Raw genomic sequence first — 8254 nt, 5'->3', positions numbered from 1 at the left:
ATTTCTAATTAATAAATACATATAGTTAATAATAAACTAACACTCAAATTAAAAATGTCATCACCATCCGCTAAATTTGCAATAGTGACAAAATTGTAAAAATTATATAGGTAATTTATTTAAATCGATCGGTGATTATTTAACACTTGATTTTCTTTCCAGGGAATCGAAATTAAAATTCTGAATCGTAGGACATTTATACATGTAGATAACATCATTAAAATTTCTCATTCGTGGAGAATGGTAACCTACTAAAGTTTTTATGGCAAATTTTAATTTCAGAACGTAAATGTTTTGAATGTTGAAAACCGACATTATACTCCAAAGTAAAAAAAATCGATAACAGATGTTGGTTATATAGTATTGTAAGTATTTAATGTCAGTTAATATACGGAAGCCGGAAAATAAAAGTGAAAGCATTTACAGTGTGTACAATAAAACCACATCGCTATCATTAATATGAGATAGTTTTGGTCACTCACGCGATCCAAGATGATCATCAGTCTGGTATTATTCTCTAATGTATTCAAAACATGATGCAGCCGATATTGCATGCAAAACTGCACTACATACAAACCACTTGCATTAACACGAACACTGTCAATAATAACAATTATTGTTTTGGGGTCAATAGTGGTTTGTATAATATTATAAGTTGNTCTGATATTGCATGAAAAACTGCACTGAATACAGACCACTTGCATTAACACGAACACTGTCAATAATAACAATTATTGTTTTGGGGTCAATAGTGGTTTGTATAATATTATAAGTTGCCTTGATAAAAAGTGAGAATGACGTTCACGCCAAGAGGCGTTTCATTGTCCTTCCTCTAGTAGTAACTAAGCCTGTTGCGTCCATCTTTCAGCACACACAAAACTACCATAGAGACATCTGTTCACCTTGTAAACCGCCGTAGGGTTATATTAAACAATGCTGCTGTAACTTCCATTCAGATTAGTTTGAGGGGTTTAGTTTTAATATAATGCATCAGGTATATGTATGAGAAAATTATAAAAACTTTTCATACACACATATGGGAGTAACAGCTAAACAGGTGTTGGTTCTCATATCAAAGTAGAGTACTATAATCACTTTGTTTTAATTTTTTTTTTTTTGAATAAACCATAAAACTTTGTATATGTTTAAATTTATACGTTTAAAAGTACTTAATAATATATTTATTAATAAGTGTTCCAACATAAAATTAAATCTAAGAGCTAAAGAAGAAAATTGAAAATCAACAATTGTTCTAATCTCTCACTGAATGCACACATTATATTCTATTTTTTATTAAGTTTTTCTTTAGTGAAATAAACTATTTATCATAAATAAAAGAAACATACATTATCTAATCTTAAAACACATTCATTCCATAAAGTATGAGTTGGCTAAAATTTATGAATACAGCATCTGAAATTTGTTGGAGTTTCCAATAGAAACTTTTACACTGTTTAAAAATATAAATATTTAATGTTTATAATAGTATTATTCATTGAACAGATTTTGAGACGAAAACTCGAAAATTTACTATTTTGATAACATAATTATTATTGATTTTTTCATAAATCTGTTCATTAGTGTTCCTAAAAAATGTATTTTATCTTTTGGATATCGCTTGGTGCACTTATCATTGTCTCACACACAACAGATGGTAATTATGGATTTGTTAATAATACATCAATAAATAAAACCGAAAACTCAAATACTTCATTCCTTCACATTATATCAGACATGTTGTATCGTGCTCAAGAAAGTATATCTAAGTTCAATATATTTAATAGTAAAACAAGCAATGATGATGATTTTGGTTTAAGAGTTAGAATCAGATTTAATGAGTCAGACCCCATTAAAGACAATGAATCTATTGTTTTTAAAAGGAATATAAAAGATAGTACTTTAAAAAATAACACTAAAATGATTAATCTATATTCGTCTGCTTTACAGCAAACTAGTAATTATTCTTGTCAAAAGAACCTTATTAGATTTCACCAAATATTTTCTGATTCAATATTACTCATAGCATTTTGCTGTTGTTTTGTAATTTTGATTATAATATTACTTACTATTTGTCAGATAAAGCGACAAATGCACTTACTTAAACTATTTTCTTATTGCGAATGTTAGAATAAAGTTAATTTTTGTGTTCATATTCATAAATTATATATAATAAATAATATTTTCTAAATCATACATTGTTATTATTTTCAATAATTACCAGGCCTCATACTAATGATAATCATAATTGTTCTCAACCAGTCTATGTATTGGAGATTATCATTGAAATATTATAGCTCAAGATAATTTTTGCCATTTATCTTTATAATTCATATTAGAATTAAATACTTATTGTCTGAATATAATACGGTTGCCGGGGATAGACATTTTGTCATTGAAAGTATACCGGTAATCATGTAAAAAAATGGCATATAATATGTTTGGAATATATCATTCATGAATAATATGTTGGCTAAAATTTATGAATATAGCATCTTAAAATTGTTGAAGTTTCCAATAGAAACTTACATTGTTTTTAAATATTAATATTATATAATTATATTAGTATTATTCAATCCACGACTCTTGAGACGAAAACAGGGAAATTTACTATTTTTATATCTTAAATAGTATTAAGCTTTTTAGTAAACTGTCCATTGGTGTTTCCTAAGCAATGTATTTTATCTTTTGGATATCACTTGGCGCACTTATCATTGTCACACATGCAGCGGATGATAATTATGGATTTGTTAATGATATACCATTTTATGAAAACGGAAACATGAAAAATTCATTTCATTATATTATAAATGACATGTTGAATCGTGCTCAAGAAAGTATATCCAAGTTCAATATATTTAATAGTAAAACAAATAATGACAATGATTTTGGTTTAAGAGTGAAAATCACATTTAATAAATCAGACCCCATTAAAGAAAATGAACCTTTTAAAAGAAACATAAAAGATAATAATTCAAAGAACAGCACTAGAATGACTACCCTAAATGCATCGGATTTACAGCAAACTAGTAATTTATCTTGTCCAAAGACTCCTAGTAGATTTCACGAAATATTTTCTGATTCAATATTGCTCATAGCATTATGGTGTTGTTTTGTAATTTTAATTATAATATTGCTTACCATTTGCCAGTTAAAGCGACAAATGCACTTGGTTAAATTATTTTCTTATTGCGAATGTTAGTATAGAGTTAATTTTTATATTGTTACTCATGCATTATATATAATAAATAATATTTTCTCAATTATATATTTATGTTTGCATTTATATTTACAATTATAGACTTATAGACTGTATGTTTTTATTAAAAAAATGACAACTATTAGACTGAAATATAGGTTTTTAAAAACTGTAGCGAGATTGGTAATAATGTATGAATCAAAAGTAGATAAGTAGATTTAGTTGTACACGTGATGTAATGCCAATTATATACAACAATTTAACTATAAAAATTCACGATGGTTAATAAGTGTCTTAATATTTCGATTGTTGTTGGTATATTATAGTTTTTAATACCACTAATTTATTCGAGATATGATTTGATACTTTCAGCTGAAATTATATGCCAAAACTGCCTAATGCATATTTACAACAATATTAAGATCTCGTGAGTAAATAAAATGTTCAATATGTTTGGACTTCGACTTGGAGGAAACGAGAATGACATCTAAATATGATTCACAAAAATTGTATCACCTAAGATAACCACTGAAAGAATTATGTGACGCATAGACCGAATGGCATGGCTTGCAATTCGTGAAGTTTGATTGGTATAATTACTGTTATTTGTCTCTAAGCTCAGCCGGAATATGAAAATAAGCGCAAAATTAATCGATATCGAAGAAAATAATTTTTCTACCTAGTTTTTGTGAAATATATTTTACATGCGGAATAGAAGGACCAATTGTTTGTCTGTGGTGCATATGGTTAATATCGTAATTTGATTTTAAAATAAGTTGATTGATAACTTTTGAAATGGATCACTTATGCTCGTGGACCACGTGGTGTTCACCTCCCCCCTTATCGGATTGTGATTCTTTAACGCTGACTAAAAATCACCATGTAGTAGTTAATTTTTTAATACTGAAAAGTTTTGTTTTGCCGTCCAATAAACATTTGTTTTTAATATTGACTAACAGTTCGAAATGATGAAAATATCGGATGTGAAAATAAGATTTTGACCTGCGCTGATTATAAACGAAACCAAAACTTAATGTTAATATTTATTCGCCACAAGTAGATTGAAATAAAATGTAAAATTCGCGAATTTCCTTTAAAATTTGTCAATTTTTTACATTTTATTATAACTTTAAGAAACACAGATCTAAATGAAAAATGTTGTCAGTAATACTTAAGATCTTTATTTTTCTTTTAATATTTTTGTATTCCAATTAACAATATTTCATAACATCTGCATCCTAGAAGCCTATAAATATCAAATTAAAGCATTTAACATTTAATTTAAATTTAGATTATTTTGTTTTTTGAGTGATAATTTTTAAACTCCATTAAAAAATTCCCATGTATATTTGAATGTTTTTCTTTATGCACAATTGTATTAAAACATTTTATCCTAGTGATGTTAATCACTATAAAAAATCAATCTATATTAAAATAACTTTATCAGATGCTCATTATTCGGGGTACCTGAATAAATCTATTGAATACATTTTTTTCTATAGATAAGTATATGTATTGTTTTTATTATAATAAAAAATAAGATATTATGATTTATTTTTCCCTTTATCAACTATGTATAGGGGAATAAAATGTATTGATCGTTTATTTATAAACTTATTTCAAATGATAGTATTTCAAAAATAAATTAGGTCGTCTCATTAATTTTGAAGGATTTTTTTACTTTAGCCTTTCTCATAAAACGCTCCTTAGGTGATTAAAATTTAACAAATTTTTATGATTTTTTTTATTTAAAATGAAAATACTTTGTTGAAAAATTTAAACATCAAGTCTTAAACAATTTGCACTCAGCAACGTATATAACTATTTATATATATATATATATAAATACACATTACTGAATTTATTTGCTAACTTTAAATAATTATTGTTTAACAAGATAAAAAAAAATTTTAATTTAGAAACTATTAAAATGAAAAAAACTAAAAAATTATAACAAACGCAAAATAAAATTAGAACTTAATTTTCGTATATCTTAAATTACAAATTAAGTTGGTTTTTTCTGTTAATTTTATAGAAAATATTTTATGAACAAAATTTATGTATCCACGAAATAATGTTTTTAGCAAACAACATTACTATCAATTTTTTTTATTTGATTTTATTATAATTGTTATTTGAGATTTGACGCTTCACTCAATACAACAAAAATATTTGAAAATTTTTTTTTTTAATACAAATATTCAATTTAAAAGATAGAGATCAAAAGTTATTAGAATTGTCAGTTAGTTGCTTATCGCTCAGTATATACTGTTATTTAAAAGCATAAATAAAGAATACGATTAAAAATTATATCTAACTGACAAATTTAAAAAATATACATACAATTTTACGAGAAATTGATTCATTATAAAAACAAATTCATTCAGTATTTTTATCAAAAATTTGATTTGTTATACATAATTAATGAGTAAAGTAGGATAATTGTAAATACATTTTCTTTTAGAAAATACACAAGTTTCAATTTCAAACATACATATAATATTATAGCAACATATAGCAGAACTTTTCAGTCTAAAATAAAATATACATAATATTCTAAGAGAAAAAATGAATTTATAATTACCTCATTCATTTATATTTACTCCACTTCACCCCAAATTTATATTATAAATCATTTTTAAATCAAGTTCGATGCATTTTACAAGTATTTTTATATTAATATCCATATTGTTTTGAATTTTTTAAGTGATTGCATATTCTATAGTAATTGATAACATACAGAGTTAGGTCCAAGGATTTCACTCCCTTAAAAATAAGTTCAAAATCATAACGAATAATTGGTTTAGTACCAAATACATTCATTATTTTTACAAAATGTGTGTTGACTAGTATTTTTATTACAATTGTTATAACTCCTAAAAGTTTACACAGAAAACATCTGAGTTCCTGTTGACATTTGCATTGCCTACTTAAACTCCTGGCTTTGCTTAACTTGGCACAATGAAAATAATGTTTAAATTTATTTCAGTTTTTAAAAATTAAACATTATAATTCTTATTGTAAACGATAAATAGTTAATCGTTTACTCTGAGAAACAAAATATTTGTACAATAAAATGTGTTAACATAATAGCGAGAAAAACTTGTGTTTATAAGACTTGTATTAACATGAATAAGAAAAATAAATTATTCCAAAAACTGTAGACTTTTGTTTAATTATTTAATTTTTTTTTTTTTTATATAAAACACATATACACTGTTAAAATAGTATTTTCTTTTAAAAAATCAATGACATACAGTATAGGGACTTAATTTAAATCATTAAAACTAATTGTGTTGTACTCGAAAGTCAAATTTTACTATTTCGATATTTTCTGGTAGAATTTCAAAGAATATTTCTTATAAATGAGAAATCATTAACAATAAAAATTATATAATAATTATAGTTTGATTATTAACATCTGGAATGCTGAGAGGTTTCATTAAAGTAAATTTTTGTGTACCATAACAACGTGATAAAAGTTCATCTCATTGTTAAAAAGTGTATCGAAATAATTACACTGCTATTAGTCGAACAGGAAAAAAGCGTTTGGCTCAGAGTGTATACTAAGCACGGACAACGTGCACCGTATACAGAAGATGTCAGCCATCCAAAGTTCTTTCACCGAAAGTCACGCCTCGACTAATTCACATAATATGTATTATGTAAGCACTTAAAAAAAAACTGACAAACGTGTTTTTCCATCTACTTAAAGCGATGTACAAAAGTGTTTCATATTTTAAAGAGCTATGTATTACATACTGACGGTAATTAAGATAATTTTTTTTTCACAATAATTAAAAAAATTGTGATATACAGCGCGTCCTACCAGATTTTGAAATGTCTAATAACTTTCGAACGAGCTGTTATTTTGCGTTACTTTTTTATTTTTTAATAATTATTACGGTTTTGTACTACGTTCAAAGCATATATTTTCATTACTTGTCTCTAATAATACAAAAAAAAAATGACGTTTTTTATTTGTTATTTATTTCAAAGCTAGTAGTAATTTCTTTTACGAAAATTATTACCGAGTTGATTACANTTATTACGGTTTTGTACTACGTTCAAAGCATATATTTTCATTACTTGTCTCTAATAATACAAAAAAATGACGTTTTTTATTTGTTATTTATTTCAAAGCTAGTAGTAATTTCTTTTACGAAAATTATTACCGAGTTGATTACAATTTCGGGACATATATTTATGAGTTACAAGCATCTCAATATACAGGGTGTTTAAAAACTGAGTCTGGTTTGTTGGTTAGATCTGTATAACATTGCTATTTAAAAGTCACATGCGGTTTACACTCCACTCAAACGTACTTATATGTCACTACCATCGGATGTGTTAACTTCACAGGTGTGGTTTTTATAGTGCGGCACAAACGGAACTAGTTTGATCGACTCTGACCACTCGTCCGGTAATTTTCCGCTATAAAAATAATGTAAAATTAGACTAGTGTCCGATTTGTAAACACGACGAGCAGCGCCTAGTAAACATATTCATCATTTGTTTAAAACTGAATTCGGTATACACGAGCGCTCAGAGTACGACAGATAACAGTAATTAACTAAATTACTGTCACGCTCGAAATGATACGGAAGAGCGCTTATCAATGAACACGGTACTGCGAGATGGGATTATCCACGACAACAACGAAAGCACATGGTATACATTTTTTTAAAATAAATGTTGAAAACTTCAATGTGCAGTTTCGCCAGCTGCTACAAAAATTTATTGTCACTCGAATCGTTCGAGAGATGTTTGTAAATAATAATATGTTTTGACAGTAGTAAAACGAAATAAACAATGCTCTCTCTCTCTCTACAACTGAAATTAATTGTACAAACACGAGGTGTTGTCGTAATTTAGTATGAGAAAAAAGGTGTAACTAATTACGAACGGGTGTAATGGTCAGCGTATACCGTCGACACACACACCGGGCAGAATGAGTGTGTAGGTGAAAATGCTAGTTATTCGTGTTAGTCAAAACTCAATTTTTATTATTATTTACTGTCTTGATGCTACACGACGTCGTTTTTGAACATAAAAATA

The sequence above is a fragment of the Daktulosphaira vitifoliae genome, unplaced genomic scaffold (genome assembly GCF_025091365.1).
Source record: "Daktulosphaira vitifoliae isolate Bord-2020 unplaced genomic scaffold, ASM2509136v1 Scaffold_2, whole genome shotgun sequence".
NCBI lineage: Eukaryota > Metazoa > Arthropoda > Insecta > Hemiptera > Phylloxeridae > Daktulosphaira > Daktulosphaira vitifoliae.
Note: the sequence above shows the minus strand (reverse complement) of the source record.